We start from the raw sequence: 20,276 nt of genomic DNA, 5'->3' as shown, positions 1-20,276 counted from the left end.
GCTTACACATTAGATTCAGCTTATTGCTCAATATTTCCAAGACTAGTTGTTTATGGTTTAAAGGCTGTTTTTTACACCCTTTTTCCTACATGATCAACTAACAATGTTATGACATAGATGAGGCAGAACTGCCTGAGGGAGGTGCTCACACATTAAATGCTAATAAACAGTAATTATCCTGCTATTACTTTACATATGATGGGTTGGGGTTCCTACAAGCGCAATGCCTTCTGTATGGCTACTCACCAGTTACTTACCCCACCCCGACCCCTGATGAATCTCCCTCCTTCCCTGGGGAAAGGTGTGCCATGAGGACAGCAGACAGGTTGCAGAATGAGAAAGGTCCACGGGATCCTTCATCAGAGTCCACAATCCCGAATCTTAGAACTGCGAAGAATGCCTATTAGGGATATCTCCTTCTCCCCTATTCAAAGTCCCCCATTTCCCAGCCTCAGCCTGATTACATCTGGTGATAGGAGAGCTCACTGCCCAGCACAGCAGGCAGATCTGTTCACTACCAGTGACTAAGGGTCAGAACCACACTTGACACATTTCTCTTCTAGAACCAGGATGGGAAAAGCAATCCCCAGTTCATTCCCTGAGGCGCTTTCAGCAAATTGACTTATTTAATGGCAATGTTGGGGCTGATAGGCCTCATTCAAATGGACCGTGATGGCTCAGAGAGAGGGTCAGAGCATTGAAATCTGGTCAGGCACTTTGCTGCACAGTTTATCACGCTTTAACAAGCATGGTCATGTCATAGACACAATTTTCTGCTCCAGATCACAGACTTGTTGCCTGCAATTCAGCCATAGCAACACCACCTTTGCTTCATACACCAAACAAATGGGTGCCTGCGACCACCAAGCCTTAGTGCAGCCTTAACCCTCTACTGGCTCCTGCCCAGAGGTCTGAGTGACAGTCCCACCCATCCCCTCCCAAAAATGGTAGATGGAGCTAAGCCGGTGCTCATGATTCCAGGAGATTTAGAAGGTAACACCCATAGGACTTGGGTTCCAGAGAGCTTCTCCATATCCTGAGTTGCCCTCAATTCCAACAGGTTATCTTTCCAAGGCCAGGCTGTAGCTCGCTGCTTGGAAGCAAAAGGGGCCACCTGCTCACCTGACGAGCTCAGGGAAGGCCTGTGTGGAGGCCTTGCAAACTCATACACCTAGAGCAGTGGTTGGCAAACTGAGGCTCACAAGCCACATGCAGCTCCTTGGCCCCTTGAGTGTGGCTCTTCCACAAAATACCACATGCAGGTATGCATGTACAGTTTGCTTGAAACTCCGTGGCCCATGCACAGAAGTCGGCTTTTGGTTCTCAAAAGAAATTTCAATTGTTGTACAATTGATATTTGGCTCTGTTGACTAAGGAGTTTGCCGACCACTGCCCTAATCTATCACCAATGGATTTCATGTAATCCACTCATGTCTCCTCCTTTGATTGTAATTTAAATTAAATATAAGTAATGCCATTCTCCAGAGAATGTTGACATTCTGCTTCCTGGCAATTGTCAACAGTTTGGCTCAAATAAACTTACAAAAATTCTTTACAGGTTTGAATGTTTCTTATGTTAACACTGCAAAGGCTGAAGGTAGTACAAGGCCTGGCCTTGCAGGCTTGTGTTCCCTGAGCACAGTTGAGAATTGTGGAAGGTATTTAAGGCAGGACTGACTTAATTAGCGTTGCTCTTCAGAAGGGCAACTCCCCCCACCTGTGTCCCCTGGCCCAGTGGGTGCTAGGAGCCTCCACATGCACCCAGCCAGGATATGAGGTGTGCTATATCAGTGGCCAGCAGAGGGTCTCCTTCCTTCCTCCTCTTCCTTTCCCAGTGAGCCCCCAAAATGAAATGAAAGCTCAGAAAGGAAGCAGAAATCAGGTCTCTCCTTGATCAACCCCAAGACTGGAAAGTAGATCTCAGTGTATTATAGGAAACATGCACACACACACAGTGCAAATAAGCAGCTGCTGCGTTAGTCCAGTATATTTGCAGTTATAGGTTAAATGTGTTTGGAGTGGTGAAGTTCACAGGCCTTGAGGTGCCAGAGCTGGGACTAAAGCCCAGGACTTCTGAGCTCCTCAGCCACAGAGCCTTGAGGCGCGCCATCTCACTCAGTACACCCAGAACACCTGCCACTTGCCAGTTCCCACATTATGCTTTACAGTTTGCAAAGCATGTGTGATCACAGCAACTTCTGCAAAGTAACCCTTGCAGTTGGAGCTGAGCTGAACCCCAGGTTTTCCAATGACCAAACAATCTTGGTCTACTCGCTTAATTTTCCAGAGTACCCTAAAACTGAGAATGAAGAGGACCTCCTACCCTGAAGAGAATTTGTGTTGATTTAAAAGAAAAACTGGACAGTGCCTGGCCTGGAGGAAATGCCAATACAAGTTTGTCTCTGAAGTTGTGTCTGGATGCATACTTTAGTCTTCCAGTAGATGGCAGTCTCTCCCAGCTTTACGGGGGTAGGAGCTCCTTGTGAACCTGGTGATGTGGACATGCTGCCAATTGGGCTCCCTTTGGAAAAACACTTCACCTCCACTCTAATCCCTCCCTCCATAAGGGGCTCAGGTTCTGCCCAGGGCATGGCAGGTGCTGCACAAAGCCTCCTGTAGACAACCCCACACCCTTGGTTTGTCACCACCTGCAAATCTGCATTGGGGTGAAGGACAGGAATGTGGGGGGCAGGGACAGGGTTTCTGACCACATGTCCAATCCCACTCAGATTATGCAAGGACCTCCTGGCAAAGACTACTGACCAACCTTCTCAGGGATGTTTAAGGGCTCCTTTTTATTAACGTCCCACCACTAACTTATGTTTGCTTTCTCCTCCCTCACTGCTGGTTGTGAAGGCCAAGCTCTCCCTTTCCTACTGTCCCACGCTTGTTCCTTTGGTTTGTCCCAGGCCCCTCATTTCCTACAGCTCAACTTTCGAACGCTGAGCAATGGGGCCAGTTCCTGTTGCCCTGGATGTTTACTTTGTCTTCACCCCTAACACCTGGGTTAGGTGGTGATCTCTCCAGATAATCCTGAGAAGCTTGGGCAGCATTGAAAACAAAGTCAGTGCCCCCAACGCTTGCCTCCTAAGCCCATCTCTGCCCCCAGGAAGTTGTAGGGTGATCTTATGAAATGCTGAGTCATCTCATCCCACTGCTCAAAATCCCCAAAGACTGCCTCCTGGCTTAGCCCAAGTCCAGTGAGTTACAGTGGCTTTCGAGGACCTGCGTGATTCCTCTCCTCAAATTTCCATGACCTCAACTCCTCTCCCAGGATGCTCTCGGCACACCAGCCTTCCTGCTGTCCTTCAAATCCACAAGCACGCTCCCCCTTCAGACTTTGCCTGGAACGCTCTTTCCCCAACACACACGTCACTCACTCTCACTTCCTTCAGGCATCCTCCCAATATTACCTTCTACACGAGACTTTCCCTCAACACCCACATAAGCACATATGCACACACACACATGCAAAAACACATACATGTGCACACACAAGCTTGGGTCCAGTACTCCTGTTGTTTTCCACAGCACATATTTCCACCAGATTTGTCATTAGTTTACTTATGTAGGTGCATGTTTTCTAGAAACCAATGAAACTGAACAGCAGGAGCTATATGAGTGTCCTCTCCGCCATATCTCCAGACCCCAGAGGAGAGCCTGTGCTGTCATTTCTCAGTCATGGTATGCTACCCAGCCAAGCAGCCAGCCGTGAGAGGAGAGGCAAGGAGACCTGGTTAGCCTCACTCTGTTTTCTATTGAATGCTTCGAGTGTCAAATCTGTCCCAGATCATTGTTTTAAGCAGAAATTAGCTCAAAGAGGACACGATTTTCCCAAAGCTGCCGGACAATCAGTGTGGATTCAAATTCAGGTACAACTCACCCACATCGTGATCTCAAGAGGTCAGAACCTAACAGTGTGATTTAGAGAAATAGTAAAGGAAGTGCTGTATGGAGAGCCTCAGGCAGCAGCCTCTCCTAGGGGCTGGCCATGGCCAAGACTGTCCTCCAGCCAAGGAGGGAGAAATCCAGCAAAAGTTTGGAGGGAAAAGCACCATAAGCATCAGTCATTTGAAAGACAGAACATGGTATGTGTCCAACCCAAATCCCTTCTTCGGGGACTTTCCTCACACGTGGCGACTTGGAGAGCAGCCCCCGGGTTTGGACAGGCCCTGCCACCCCACCACACCCAGAGCCATCATTTCTCAAGACTGATGGAAAGTGAGCAAGATCAGCTGACCTCCCCAGCCTTCTATTTACACACACTAACTATTAAAAGATTACTCAAGTGACAGGGCAGAGAGGATTAGAGGGCATTTTCCAGGGATAGTAGGAGCATCGCCACACTGGATTTACTTAGGGCCCGAGAGCTTTTCCATATATTGGGCACCTCTGCTTCTCAATATAAAATGAGGCTGGATCATCCCCTCAGGCATTCGGCTTCTCTCTGCCTACATGTCCCTGCACTTGAGGCCCTCAGAGCAGTTAGCAGCAGGCCCAGGGATGTGAAAGGGACTAGGGAGAGACACACAGGGACTCAGCTCAGGGGAGCCTGAGGACCAGCCACCTGGACACCCTTAAGGTGAGCCTCAGAGTCAGGTGTGAAAAGGCTTCTATCTCCGCCCAAAAGCCCAGCTCCAAGCTAGCAAAGGGCTTTTAACTCAGGGCCACACAGGTTAGCTCCAGGACAGGCTACAGACTCCACATGTGTCTCCAGGGCGTGCCCACGACCTCCGGAGACCCGGTACATTGGCAGAATCCCAAACCTCCTCGGAACGGTAGGTTCCATTCATATCTCCCCAAAGTGCTCGAACATAGTCGCTGCACAATGAGGAGCCCTTTATTAAGCAATTAACGTATAGTAACTGCCTGCAAGTTATTGGGAAGATTCCCAGGTCACAACCAATCCCAGTTTAAAGGGGAAAAAAGAGTTGTATTCAACCAGTAGATGTCTAGTTAATAAACTTGTCACCCTTAGAATGGCACATATTTTGACAATTGGGATGGTGAGAAGACTAGAAACACTGACCCCCTGGAGAGAGAAACCTGGGATAACACCCAGGGACACGATCTCGGTCTCAAAGTCTCTGAAGGGAGAGAGGAGGCGTCTGTTGGGGGACAGAGAGAAGAACTTGGATTCAGTGCCGAAATGTCCCTGGGGACACACTGCTCTCAAATTAGACAAGAACTTCTCATGGCCAAAGCTGCCCAGAGGGCGAGCAGGCTGAGCACCCGGCACCAGAGGGCCTGAGGGCTTGGCGACTTAAAGTGTCGGCATGTCCCACCAGCCCTAAAATGGGCTTACTCTGCACCTCCGCTCTGTTAGTATGAGCTGTCCAAACTGTGTCTGCTCCAGCCTGAGGCCCAGCCTGAGACCCAAATGCAGAAAGGAAAGGAAACCCTGGAAGAGTTGCGACATCACGAAACACAGATGTTTACCCTTAAGAACATGACCCCTTAAGACAGGAGGTGAAATAAAAGTGGTGCATGTTGCTGCGCACAGTCAGAGCCCTTCCTCTAGGGACCTGGCACGTTGGCAGACCCCCTCAAAACTGTAGGTTTCATTCGTTTCTCCGAAGCAAGCTCCTTACAGAAAGACAGATTTGCAGCCCCCACCGTGAGTTGCTGCCAGAGAATCTTGCCAACTCCCAGGCTAGGGGAACCATATTTCACTTTCCAACCTTCCCTTAGGACACATGTGTCAAACACAAGGCCCGCGGGCCAAATCCGTCCTGCCAGGCCTTGCAATGTGGCCCGCACTGCGCTGTCATCACTGCACTTCGCTGCGTTTCCATCACAATGACAGTTTATGACTGTTCAGTAAACCATTTGGCCCGCGATTTAGGCTGGATTTTAGATTTTGGCCCCTTCTCTGATTGAGTTCGACACCCCTACCTTAGGAGGTGGCAAGAACCTCTAGCTTACGTGTAAAAAGAGACGCTGTTATCATTCAGCTCCAGTCTTAGTCACCACTTAATTCTTTCTCCTACTTCATCTAAATGCCAATTTGAATGAAACTAAAATGGCTTCATGTACAGTTATTGTATGATAATGTATTGGGGGTTTTAAAATATATTTTAAATTTTATTTTAGAGAGAGAGGAAGGGAGAGGGAGAGGGAAAGGGAGATAGAAACATCAATAATGAGAAACATTGATCGGCTGGCTGCCTCCTGCATGCCCCCTACTGGGATCAAGCCTGCAACTTGGGCATGTGCCCTGACCAGGAACTGAACCAGAGACCTCTTGGTTCATGGGTGATGCTCAACCAACTGAGCCACACTGGCCGAGCTGTAATACATGCTTTAATACTAAAGTCTGAGGTTGATTATAACAAGACTACCATACATGGAGCTAGGAAACTGGGTTTCCGAACAGACTGCAAGGTGCTGGGGGCAGAAACAGTCCTTAGCAGACCCCGAAGCCACAGCACCAGGCAGGGGAGACGGCAGTGTGCATATCAGCGGTGGAATCAATCCCTCCATGGTCTAAGTCACATAACTTCCCTGAGCCTCAGGTCATTTTGTCTATAAATCAGCAAGAATAGCAGCTACCCCGCAGGAGTGCAGTCAATTTGATACTGTGTTTGAAGTGTCGCACAAGGTGTCTGGCAGGTAGGGGGTGCTCAGTGAGTGCTGGCCCCCCTAATCCCTAGAAACATACTTCACACAAAGCAGAGATCAGTAAACACTTGCCCGGAGGAGCCAAAGGTGGAGCTAAGGTGAATGCTCTCAGGTAATTTAGGAAGAAGCTCAGACAGGTGAATTCATGAGCTTCAGTGCAGGTAGCTGCTCCATGGCAGGGTGTGGGGCAGAGAGAGGAGAGAAAATCTAAGATTTGAGTGTATCACTGGGAGAGGCAGCCAATACTCCCATCTGCCATTGGTGGTTCACACCCTGATTTCTGCTTTGCCATTTCAGCTCCAAAAAGCAAAGGCCTAGATCTTGCCCCTGCTGGTGTGGCTCAGTTGGTTGGGTGTTGTCCCATGCACCAAAAGATCCCCGGTTCGATTCCTAGTCAGGGCACAAGCCCAGGTTGTTGGCGTGCAGGAAGCAGCTGATTGACATTTTACTCACATCAATGTTTCTCTCTCTCCCTCTTCTTTCTCTAAAAATTTAAAAAATATATATCTTTAAAAAACAGTGCCAGATCTTCTAGTGGAGTCATAGAAGTCACAGAAGTCACACCTTTAACAGCTCTTCATTGGTAGAGCGGGACACACAGACACAGTAAACTGTACTCAGCGTGAGCTATGGCTCAAGGAACCCCACGTGCTCTTCTATTGTGTCCAGTCCCTGACCCTGCGCCCGAGGAGCTTTCTGCGGCAAATGAATGTGTACCTGGTGTTGGGATCAGAAGTGGATAGTACGTTCTCTCCCTACCTCCTACCTCCAGTGCAAGCAGAGTAAAGACAACTCATCCCATCTTCTCCAGTCGTCACGGCTCTGTTCCTTCCACTGCTCTATGCTTTCATCCCACTGGTGTGATTTTATTTGTGTTTTATCCATAAGCCACTGTAAATCTTTCTGCAGAAAGGTAAGATACAAAAGCAATGAGAACATGAAATTGCATAGAGACTCCCAATTGGGACTCTCCCACTTCAAAAGCAATCCCTGACTTCTCTCTCTCAGATTCCCTGTCTTTAAATGAGTGATGATGCTGAAAATCACAACATGAAGTGCTCATCACAGCTCTAGGTACATGCCGGGCCCTGTGATAAGTGCTGCCCGAGTTAGAAACTCTTTTAGTCCTCAGGAAAATGTTATGGCGTGAGTAACACCATATAGCCATTGCACAGAAGGGAAACTGAGGCACAGGAAGGTAGGGTAGCTTCAATGCTCATTCTTGAGGAGGCACTTTCTTTAGTGCATTAGGACTCTAATGAAAAGATTTATTTAGAGCCCTATCACATGGGAACCATGAAGACAGCGGTAACTATAATTAGCACCTTGCAAACGCCAGCAGGGAGCCAGCCCACCGCACAGTCACTGATTAGAAGGATAAGGAATAAATCCGATTTCCCTGCCACTACTGATGCTCCATTCTCAGGAACTATCGAAATGACGGGAACCAAGAGGTTATTTACTGTTGCAACCAGGTTCCTAGAGGAAAGGTGTATGAGGCAAAGGGTCGCACACCAGTGAAGTGATTCCTCTGACTGCACAGCAGACACCTCCCTCGAGCGCCCCCTCGCCTAGTGCCCGTCACAGCAAGATGTGGCGAGGTCCTTGAGAAGGAGATGCCTCCAGCCCCAGCTCCTGACCGTAGTCGGGATGGTGACTCACTGTCCAGGCAAGTGGTCCTGCTGAGCTGGCCTTGTGGAGACATGGCTGTTCTCCCTGAAGCTCGAAAAACCATGCCCTGCTGCTCTGCACACAAGAGCACTAAACTGCAGGCTGCCTCGTCCCCCCAACCCCCCCACCCCTTTGGACCAAGACGCACAAAGGATGCTCTTTCCGGGCCCACAATCCCCTGGAGGTCAGTTTGCAAATGAGCTGCAGCCGTATAAAAATGTATCTTCCTTGAGGCAGGCCCTAAACTCACACTCCTCTCCTCCCATCCTGTGGTGACACCATCGCTGTGGCCACAGTGAGGGAATGGGAACCAGGCCCAGAGAAGGGCCCTGACCTGCTGGCACAGGCCCAGGAGGAGTGCCAGGTTGGCTCCCGAGACAGCCTCCTGCTGCCCGCTTCTGTCTGCAGAAACGACAATGGACCTTGTCTTCCCGAGGTCCCCACTTCCTGCTGCTGGTTACCTTGGACTAATCGCTTACCTTGCCTGCTGAGCCCGACACATCTTCCACCCCGACAGCTGCCAATCACCCAAAGCACTAGCACTTTCTTGGCACCTGTGTCCTGGAATTAGACCCTCTTGGACCCCAGTCCAAGTCTGGTGCAAGTCTGACTTAAACAGATCCCAAAACCCAGACCCACTCATGGACTTGGAGGTCTCAAGCTCCACGGGCCAGGCTTCCAGAGGAGGGTCATGGAGAGAAAACGAGCACGGGATGGAGTAACCCCAGGTTGGTTCCCTCAGATAAGACACCAGGAAGCCCCCAGTAGAGGGTGACACTTGAACCTAGACCTTGAGAGTGTTCCAGGCACACTCCAGATTGGGAAGGAGCTCTCTAAGCGGCTTCAGCCGTCATCATCCCCACGTCCATGGACACGTTCTCCTGCCAGCACATGCCTCTAAGTCTCTCCACTTCTCTGCCTCCGGCTTTCTTCTGAGCCTGGGAAGCCCATTCAAAGCTTATTCGGGGGGGTCTTTCAAAGTGGGAGGTGGGGGGGGGGGGTCCCCTGGGGACCTCAACCAATGAGGAGTGGGGGCTCTGGGCGATCGTCCCCAGCTCCTCTCCTTCTGCAGGACAATGCCAGAGCACGTTGTCCATGCTTCCCACAGGAGCCCAGGGGGAATCAGACTCTCAGTCCATGCTGGCTTCGACTTCCTCCCTGTCTTCCTGGCCCTCACCCTCACTTCCACATCTTGGCCTCAGGCTCTGCTCTAGGCCTCATCAGCTGTGGAGGAAGCTCACTGCGGTTCTAGTGGGAATCCGGATGTTACATAAGATCAAGTCCATGAAATCGATACGGGCCCATGATCAATACGGTCACAAAAAGGTTAGATTTCAGACTTCACTGTCAAGGTGCTCTGGAAGGTGGAGCTCAGCCTGGGAAGCCAGCCGAGGCCTCGGGAGGCAGGGATGGCTGGGGACCTGGCCTCGAAGCTATCTGGAGTCTCTGAGCCTCTACTAAGCTGGCTAAGATTCAGGGAAAGGATTGGGATGGGCAGAAAGGGGACACTGAGGCAAAAGGCTGCTCATCGAAATGGGGCCACGAGGGAAGCCACAGGGGAAGCTCTGACTCAACCCTTATGCAAGTGCCCCGCAGTCATCTCTCGCACATTGGATAGGGCATGAAAAGAACCGCAGCTTTCCTGCGTGCTGCTAGTTTTCAATCTGCTAAGCAGTTTTCATAATGAGCTCATGTCGTCGTCAAAACAACCACATAAGTCATTCTTCCCATTTTATGGAGGAGAGCAAGCCCACTAAGCCTCAGAACCAAGACTCAAATTCAGAGTTAATGGATTACAAAGTCCATTGTCTAGCCAACCTACTCCCCTAGCAGACTCCAGTGGTGCTGCAGCCCAAGTTCAAGGTCAGCAACTGATATGAGCTTGTTGGCAGGCGGGGCTGGGGAGAGAGGCACTGAGTCTCGATGTCCTAGGGAACCACAGCCTGAGTTGCCAGCCTAGTCTGGAGAGAGGTGATCCCTGTGCCTTCACCTTGAGACCATGTCCTGTGCTGTCACCCTGCAACTGTCCTTCCATTCCTGAAGAACCTTTCTCAGATCTGTCATCTACACTCAGGGCCTGAAGGGGAAGGTCAGGTTTAGGTGAGATGTCTGCAGGATGTGTTTCCATTTACAAAACATATTCAAGAGCAGTGGTCACCAACCTTTTGGACCTCAGGGACCACCAGTTCTGCTGGACAACCGCTGCTCTAGAGCTTTGAGAATGGGCAGAGTAGGTTGTGTAACTCCCATTTCAGACAGGAGTAAGCAAACTCTGATGGGTTGAGAGGCAGGAAGGACAGTTTGGCAGAAATCCCAGCCACTGCCCTTAACTGACCTTGACTTAGCTCAGCTCCCTATCCACCCTGGATACTGACTTTGCAGGCTGCATGTTGGAGAGGGAATAGATCAAAGATGGAAGGAAACTGACTCCCTGAACAACCCCAGGAAGCAGAGATCAACCCACTGGTAGCACTGGACCAAGATGTGAAGCAGTTAATTTTAGTTTTGCCTCTGAGCATCTGGAGTTGTCTATGCCAGCAGTCGGCCAACCCTGATGAGTATAGGCTCTCTGCGTCAAGGCAGCTGCCTCCTGCACCTCGTCAATAGAGTCAGCAGCACCTGGAGCTTCCCTCTGGAGCTTCCCACAGTCCTTGGTTTCTGGGGTGTCTGTCCCCAGCCCGAATCCTGCCAGCACCATTCTTCATTTCCCCTGAAGTCAGTGAGATGGCAAAGACGTACACCACTCAACTTCCCTCCCTGTTAGAGAACCAGCCCCATCAGTTAATACAAACGCCAGATGGAAGGGACCAGACCTTAGCTTAGTTTCTACTTCACTATAGCACCTTGAGCACGTTTCTTCAGCTCCTTAGTCTGGCCTTCCCATGTCTAGAAACATGAGGTTGGTCCCATTCATACAAAGCATCCTGCTAACACCTGAGGATTCTACTATAAATGCAAGGCCCAAGAAAGATGTCGGTTAATTAGTCAAAGCTGTGGGATAATTAGTGAAGGTGAATTCCCCAGACACTGAGAGGAAAAAGATTTCTTTGAAGGGAAGAGCACTGTCGAAGCTGAGAGCACGTTAATGAAGGCAAAAGATCAGGTGGCTCCATATTACAAATCCCACTATTTGAGACATATCGGAGGAGAGTGGAGTGGCCACAGGCTCTGGATTTGCACAGACCTGGGTTCAAATTTCAACTTGACTCCTAACTGACTGTTATGACAGCAATTCATTTCACCACTCTAAGCCTCATTTTATCACTTGTAAACTGTTACATCTCGGAAAGTTGGGCAGTTAAACAAGAAAATGCAGATAACACAAACTGTAAGCAGTGGCAGGAAATTCCCTTGACTTGTCATGCTAGACTGAGGGAGGAAACTAGTTTGGGAAAGCAGGGGGAGGGATGAAGGCATTTCATTCATTGATGTGTCTATTCATTTATCTCCATATGATGTGTAAGCACTGGCAAAATCTAGATAGAGCACAGCCCCTGATCTCAAGGAATTCAGCATCTCGGTGGAGAGATGCCCTAGTGTGATAACTGCCTTACACAAAACAAGAAAGCCAGCATTCCCATTGCCAGAAACTCAGGGAAATATGTACAGATGACCACTGGGATTCTGGCTATAAATGTAAAAATTAGGGGGGTGGGGATGTCCATCAATAAGAGAGCAAATAAATTATAGCAGATGAATAACTAGAATCATTAACATGTAGTCTCATTAAGAGCAAAGGGAAATGCAATTACCAAATTAGGCATATGGTTGGGTATGTGTGATTAGATTTTAAAACACATGCAAAATGACTTGTATCTTTTATGGATGTGTGCATATAAAAGTGTTTTTTAATAGGCTAGAAGAATCCACCTCAAACCCGTGAACCTGGCTGCTTCTGGGGAAGACAGGAAGAAAGCAGGCAAAGAGGACAATAAGTCCATCTGTAACATCTCACTCATGTTTAAAAGACTAGAAACAAATAGGACATGTTATTTTGGATAGTGGCGTTATATGTGATATCATTCTTGATACCTTTCTGCATTTTTTTATATTTCTCAAAATAAAATATATACAGCGATGTGCTGTACAAAGAATGATGGAAGTGCTCTTCCCTTAGCCTCAATTGACCGCAGTGAATGTTGGAAGGCCATGGTCAGAGAGTAGGATCGAGGCTGGCAGGAGTTAGCCAGAGGTGGTGGAGGATCCTGAAGCACACCTGTTAATCACATGGACTACCTGGGGGTCAGTATAAAACTCTGAGGAAATGAAGACCTAGTTTTCCCTCCTGGATTCACCCCTTATTACCAGAATAAGTGCAATCACACATCAGCTCTGCAATGGATTGCTTCCTCTAATGAATCCAGTTCTCTATGTCAGTTAGTAGATAGATGTGGACTGTAAAGTCTATATATTTTTTTATATTTAATTTGAGCCCATAATTTAAATAGATCTTTGGGAATGGTTCAGTTGCTCTAGGACAGTGGTCAGCAAACTTATTAATCAACAGAGCCAAATAACAACAGTACAATTGAAATTTCTTTTGAGAGCCAAATTTTTTAAACTTAAACTTCTTCTAATGTCACTTCTTCAAAATAGACTCGCCCAGGCTGTGGTATTTTGTGAAAGAGCCACACTCAAGGGGCCAAAGAGCCACATGTTTGTTGACCACGGCTCTAGGAGGGGGGAAAAAACCATTCTCTAAAAGGATGGTGTCTTGCCTGCCATCCCCAACTCCAACCCAAGATGCCTGGGTGTGCTCTATGCAACCTTAGATAGAAACAAAACACTGGGGGCCCGAGGCACCAAGCCAGCTGGATGTTGGTGTCAAAAATAACACCTGGTCTACCTGATTGCAGGTTGACCAAGTGAAGTCTGCAATAGGTGAGACTGCAAGTCTGCTGTTTCTCTCTCTCTCTCCCTCTCCCTCCCTCCCTCCCTCCCCCTTCCTCTCTCTCTCTCTCTCTCTCTCTCTCTCTCTCTCTCTCTCTCTCTCTCTCTCTCTCTCTCTCTCTCTCTCTCCTTGGGAAAAGTCCAGGTGATCTCTGGCTAGCTCAGTCCCACCACCTCTAGACCTTTCTCAGGGCTGTTGTGGATATATTCAGCCTTAGCCCACATGGTTTCTTATCTCTTCAGCCTTCTCTACAGAACCACCTAGTTCCTGTTATGGTGGACCTCCTAGCCAGTACTCTACCCCACTGCCCAGCTGTCCATAGCACCCTGGAACTGAGGGCAGCTTGAGAGGGCTAAACCTCTAAGCCTCCCTCAGCCTCAGAGGAGCTACACTTCCATGCTTATACCAGATGGCTGCTGTGACATTACTAGGACATCCTGTGAGGTGGCTCTGCCTGGAAACCCCCTCTGTTCTGGATGTTCCTTTCACTTATCTGAAGCACTTTTCTTTTCTTGGTCAACTGCCTTCACAGGATGGTTCAATCCCCTCTCCTTCCTCCCTCCCAGTCATCTCCTTTATATAGAAACCTAGGCTGGTGAAACAGCTCAATTTCTGTGTCAGTTTGACTAGGCCGTGGTACCCAGATATTTGATCAAGCATGTTTGGGTGTGGTTGTGAAGGTATTTTTTTTTAGATGAAATTAACATTTAAATCAGTACACTTTTGAGTAAAGCAGATTGCCATAATAAGCTGGGTGGGCCTCATCCAATAGGTTGAAGGCCTGAAGTTCTTTCTTCACTTTCAAAGAAGAAAAACTTCCAGAAGACTGCCTTCAGACTCGGGCTACATCATTACCTCCATTTTAGCCATGCTTTCCTCTTCCTTGGGTCTCTAACTTGCTGGTCATCCTTTTCTCTTATTTAGGAAGTCAGGTACCTATCCCCTGGAATAATAATCTTGAAGGAGGAAGGAGACTGCAGGGAAAGCATGGCTAAAATGGAGAAATTTAAATATGCTATTCAAAACTTTTACTGCTGTTATACTTGTGTGGTCTTGGACACGTCTTTTCACATCTCTGAGCTTCTATTTGTCTCACAAAGTTGCTCACCTACCTAATCAAGCTACCATAATTATCATTAAGAGTAGTACTCACTTTTGGAGATGTTAACGTGCATCAGTCCCAATGCATAGTTCAACTGGGCTTGCGAGCCGTGGAATTTGAGGTTTTGCAGAGGTGGGCTTGGATGACAAGCCAGGGTTGAGAGGCCACAGTTGGGGTTGTATGGGGTGGGTTTGGACAAGGTAAAATCTTGAAATGGCAAAATGATGGCTGGGTTCTAAGATCCAGGTGGAGGGTAGAGTTGGGACTGGCATGTGGTCAGCTATGACAAGACCAGTGATTTGGGGGCAGTAGGATGACAGCTGAAAGACAGGGCATAGTGACGACTCCTTCTTCCCATCTCTTTTGTCCCAAATTATGTGAACCTAGTGAGCTTGTCTTTGATCCAAAATAAATAAATAAATCTGTGCTGGAGCCAGATTTACTTCCTGCCCCACCAGGTAAGGAGTGAATGTTCTAGCAACTTCACCCATAGCATCCGAGGAGGATGGGAAATTCCCCTGGAAGCCCAGAATAAACTGAGGCCAAACTCTGGGCTTTTTCTGAGCAAACAATTTGAGAGAAACCAAAGTGATGATGCTGTGGAAGAGCCAGTGGGGCTGTCCCTTTGGGCAGAAGCAGGCTGGTGAAAACACAGGGATGAGTACAGATGAATCATTGCCAGGCCTCTCCCTGAGAGCCTGTGCTGGTGGTAACCCAATAAATACCAGCTCTCCGAAAGTGCTGACAAGTCACCCACCGGGCCTGGGAGTTAGATGGCTTCGGAGCTTGGTGGGAGGAGAAAGCGGGGAGCAGAGACACAGGGGCGTATCCCCCCTCCAGAATTCATGGTCCTCCTTTTGGTAAGATAATTTCCTACTCTTTCTGAAGTGTGGGTGATTCTATTGTAGAATCTAGATGAATGGTGCCGGCAATCCTGACCTTCGTGCCTCCCATGTGGGTGGGAATTCGTGTCCCTCTATGACTTCTACCCTCGACAGCCAGAAGCAGGATGCTCTCCCTCTTGGGAAGCTTTGGAAGCAGAAAAGGCAACTGCCTTGAGTTGGGTTACTGGCAATGAGGAGGAGCGGAAGGTCTCTGAGTGAACAGAGCTTCAAGAGGCAACAGTCCATTCCATCTTGACCATGATGGTGGATAAACAAACCTGCCCATGAGATAAAACATACAGAGCTTAATACATAGATACATACACACAACAAAATGAGAATGACTAAAGTTGGGAAAGTCTAAACATCACTGCATTATGTCAATCTTAAAATCCTGGCCTCAATATCCTATGCTTCTATAATTTTTCAAAATATTAATGAGAGGTGAAACTGGTTAAAGGGTATACAGAATCTCTGTTATTTTTTTACAAAACAGGCTTATTGAGATATGGTTCACATACCATCCAATTCACTCATGTAAAGTATACAGTTCAGTGGCTGTTAGTATATTCACAGAGTTGTATATCCATCACCACAATGTTGGAACATATTAATTATCCCCCAAAAGAAACCCCACATCATTTTACCTACCATTTCCAAGTTCCCCACACCCAAGCCCTAGGTAACCAATAATCTGTATTCTCTCTATAAATTTCCCTGCTTTGGAGATTTTATATAATGAAATCATACACAAGGTGTATGACTGGCTTCTTTTGTGACTGGCTTCTTTCACTGAGCATTTATTCTAGTATGTATCAATGTTTCATTTCTTTTAATTGATGAACAATATTCCATTATATGGATAGACCATGTTTTGTTTATCTATTTATCAGTTGTTGGATTTTGGGTTGTTTCCACTTTTTGGCTATTATGGGTAATGCTTCTGTGAATATTCATGTTCAAGTGTTTGCATGGATATATGTTTTGATTTCTCTTGACTGTATGAACGAATTCTATGTTTATGTTTTTCACAAACTGCTACACTGTTTTTCAAAGCAGGTGCATCATTTATATCCGTACCAGCACTAAATGAGGTTCTGATTTCTCCATACTCTTACCAACACTTACTACTACTGCTTCTCTTTTTAAATTATAACCATTATAGTGGTTATGAAGTGCTATCTCCTTGTGGTTTTAATCTACATTCCCTGATAGCAATTGAGGGTGAATATTTTTTTCATATGCTCACTGGCCTTTGTATGCTTTCTTTGGAGAAATAAATGTCAATTTAAATCCTTTGCCCACTTTTTAACTGGGCTATTCATCTTTTTTTTTATTGATCTCTGTATTATGGCTTACACTTGCATATGAATCTACAACTATCGCAATGCAAATTTCAACTTAAAAAAGGGACAGTGGGGAAAATGAAAATGAAGCAGTACTTGACCAAAGAGGATACACAGAGGGCAACAAACACTGGAAAATATGTTCAATAGCATTAGCCATTAGGGAAAAGCAATTAACAACACAATGAGATATAATCACACACCTATCAAAATGGCTAAAAACAAATGTTGGTGAAGATGTGGAGGAATTAGGTCACTCTTACATTCCTGGTGGAGGGAGGAACAAAATAGTACAGCCACTCTGGAAAACAGTCTGGCAGGTTCTTACAAAAATAAGCATGCAACTACCACAACCCAGCAATGACACTTGGGGGCATTTATCCTGGATAAATGAGGACTTATGGTCACAGAAGCCTGTACATGATTGTTTATAGAAGTTTTATTTATAAGAGCTCCAAAGTGGGATAACCCAGATGGTGCAGTATCAAAATGTTGAACACCATATGATTCCATTTATGTAACACTTTAAAATGACAAAATTATAGAAATGGAGAGATCAGTGGTTGCCAGGAATCAGGGGATGGATGGGAGTGCAGGAGAGGGAGATGGGGGTGCCTAAAGAAGGGCAACACCCATGACAGATCCACAGAAACAGCCTGCATCTTGGTGTATGGATGTTAGCATCCTGGATGTGATTTGGCACATAGTTCTGCAAGATGTTACCAATGGGAGGATGCACCAGATCTCTTGCATCTCCCTATAGTAGTTCTTACAGTACTGAATCTACAATTATCTCAACATAAATGTTCAATTTTTTTAAAAAGGAAAAAGGCAGTGCCTTCATGGATCTACCTACAGCTCTACCCATTATTAGTTTTGTGATTTGAAACAAATTAACATTAACAGTTTTCCAGCTGTAAAATGGGGACGATATCTACCCATAAGATTGTGAGAAGGGTTAAAGGGAAATAAAAGTGAAAGAGCCAACAGCTAACAGAGCAATTACTGTTACTACGACAACTACTAATAGAGGATATTCTTTGCCCTTGATTTACATCCCTTACTGGATGCCAGGATGTCAGAAATGTCCACTCATCATTATTTGATTTTTCCGTTGATGGTGTCGCCACTGTGAGAAAGGTACCGGAATACCTTTCTCATGCCTACTCTGGCAGGACCAGCAAGTGGTTGCTTTCAGAGGCTCAAGATTGAATGAAACAGGACAAGAACTGGGTGCTCCTCAAGGCCTCTCAGACAGAAGGGGCAGGAGATAGGCCATGCTGAGTCAGAGCACGAGCTTTATGGACTTTTGGTACCTGGAAGTGGGGACTTTTGGCCTACCTGCCTGAGTATAACTTTCTTCTTCGCATTGTGGCCATGGGAAGGCCTCTTCTCCCTGCTAAGCACCCTCCCTTACAAAGCTGCTGTGGGGACCACCCACAGGAAACATTCATTGTTTCCCAAACTCCGGTCACTACCACACCAGTGGCCTCCTTTCTGCTAAATTCATTTAAACACCCGAATTGTCACTCGTTTACTATTTTGTCATTGAATCAACTCCCTTCTTTACTCAAACAGCCTATTTGTTAAAGGAAACCACAGTTGATGCACATTGGCTCACATTGTAACATCTTCAAAAACAGCAAGCTTCTTACAGTCAATGATGTATTATGGCTTGATTAGTAAATTATTTTTCTGTCTTACTAGAATATGTAACAATAATGCTTTATAATCAGTAACATTTTATATTAAATATGCACTGTCACATCCCTTCTTTGAGTAGAAAACCAGGGTTGCTTATTAAAAATAGAAGGAACCATTTAAATACACATATTTTATTAAATTACAGTTTTATTTCATTTCCAAAATAATTGAATTTCAGCTAATGGGTTGCCCACAAATCTATTAGCATAAATCCTGCTCTTACTCTATTATAAAAGGGAAGTTTGGCAAGCAAGGAGGGTTAGCAATAACTTACTAGCACTAAACTGATAGGATCTTCGTGATACAACCTAGAATGTCATTCCATGTTAGCAACAGGCACACTATGCAGCACTTAAAACTACTTCCATTGGCAGCCAGTGTCTGCCTTTGAAAAGCACTGGGGAAAAGCAACGAGTGCCCCAGCAAACAAGACTTGCATCCTTGCTCTGGGAATTGGAGGCGATACACTTTCCATTCCTAGGAGGAGGGAGGAGGGCAGTGTTCTGGTTCCAATAGGAGGCAGAAATAGAATATTGGGGACTAAGTATAATTATAAGGAATATTAATCATGTTCTGTTAACCCTAATTGTTTTGTTCTGATTAAAGTAGGCACATTCTAACCTGGCTGGGAGTTGTATATGGGACCTGGGAGCTCACCTGGAAATGCAGCTCATCCTCCCAATCAGGGATCTGCCATTATCAAGAAAAGATAACAACCTTGTAGAAACCAGAGTTGAGAACTGCTGCTGTAGAGCCTAAGACCATTGGAAAACAGATATTTACATTATGATTCATAACAGTAGCAAAATTACAGTTAAGAAGTAGCAACAAAAATAATTTTATGGCTGGGGATCACCACAACCTGAGGATCTGTATTAAAGGGCTGTGACATTAAAAAGGTTGAAAACCACTGCGGCCTAGGGCATCTGAGGCCAACCAAGCTGACCGCCCTGAAACACCCTAATTGTTGATCCAGGTAGACTTTGCATAGGAATCGAGTCTCACCTCCCATTGTATGAATAGCAATAGAGGCCAGAAAGAGGCAGAAGCTAGACGGAATCACACCATGAGTAAGAGGCAGTGCCCTAACTAGAACCAGGTTGCTTTCCTTTTTGAGGGCATACATCCTCCTCCTCCTTCCACCATGGTCTGCACTGCCCTTTACCTGACCTACTATCAATATAAAGTAATACCAAGGCCACTAAGAGAGAATTTCTATCCTTGAAGGAGCAGATCTGTGTGTCTAAGGTGCTGCTCACCAGCCAAAGGAGGTTAGAAAACTATCAGGAGGGCAATGAGCACCCTGCAGATAAGACAGAAGTGATAACAGCCCAGGGTGTCATCTCTCAAGATGATTTATTCCCTAGAAGATTAAGTGATAGAGAGTCAGGCCTGCAGGCTGCCTAGCATCTTTGCCCCAGAGAGAATGGGTGGCAGATGTAACAAAAGTGGTAGTCAAGGTGGGGGCATAAGCCATTTTATAAGAATTGTCTCATATTCCCAAAATATGTACTATTAATTCCTTTTTACATATACTAAGAGACTCATAAAGGCCATGTAACTTGCCAAAATTCATAAAGCTAGTAAGGGGCTGAATAGGGGTTTCAACAGAGCATTTGTCCCCTTACACCCCCAGCACAGGGCTTCCTTGTACACAAAGAAAATATGGAGGATCAGAGATGAGAGAGCTAAGCTTTGAAAGGGGTTGGGGTGAATCCAGGAGGATTTCATGTGCTTCTATCACCTGGCATAGATAGGTCTTGAATGAAGAATATGACTTCCACAGATGCATGGGAGGGAGAGCAGTTCAGGTGGGAGGGTGTACATATAGCAAAGGCATCCGGTTAGGACAGTAGAGCGCATGCTTGGTACACCACGCAGGTGGCTGGGTGGGAACTCGGTATGTGAAGGGGAATGTAGACAGGTCAGGGTGAAGAAGGCTCTGTATAGACCGAGGGAGGAGCTTGAACTTGTGGCAAAGAGTCCTATAGGCACCACAGTGGGCAAGTTCAGGGAAGAATTTTAAAGTGAGGCCTGGCTACAGAGATTCCCCATGC

At 46.7% G+C, this 20,276-nt stretch overlaps 1 long non-coding RNA gene across 1 annotated transcript; it reads right to left on the bottom strand.

The window, feature by feature from the left end:
- Positions 1–52: 52 nt before the first annotated feature.
- On the bottom strand, positions 53–19,319 carry LOC118716093. Its single transcript, XR_004987055.2, has 3 exons — positions 19,310–19,319; positions 6,496–6,499; positions 53–252 (listed from the first exon to the last, which is right to left on the bottom strand). It is a non-coding gene; the product is annotated as an uncharacterized LOC118716093 (long non-coding RNA).
- Positions 19,320–20,276: the final 957 nt, after the last annotated feature.

Source organism: Pipistrellus kuhlii, unplaced genomic scaffold (assembly GCF_014108245.1).
Source record: "Pipistrellus kuhlii isolate mPipKuh1 unplaced genomic scaffold, mPipKuh1.p scaffold_m20_p_12, whole genome shotgun sequence".
Taxonomy (NCBI): Eukaryota; Metazoa; Chordata; class Mammalia; order Chiroptera; family Vespertilionidae; genus Pipistrellus; species Pipistrellus kuhlii.
This window is presented reverse-complemented; position numbering and strand designations above follow the sequence as displayed.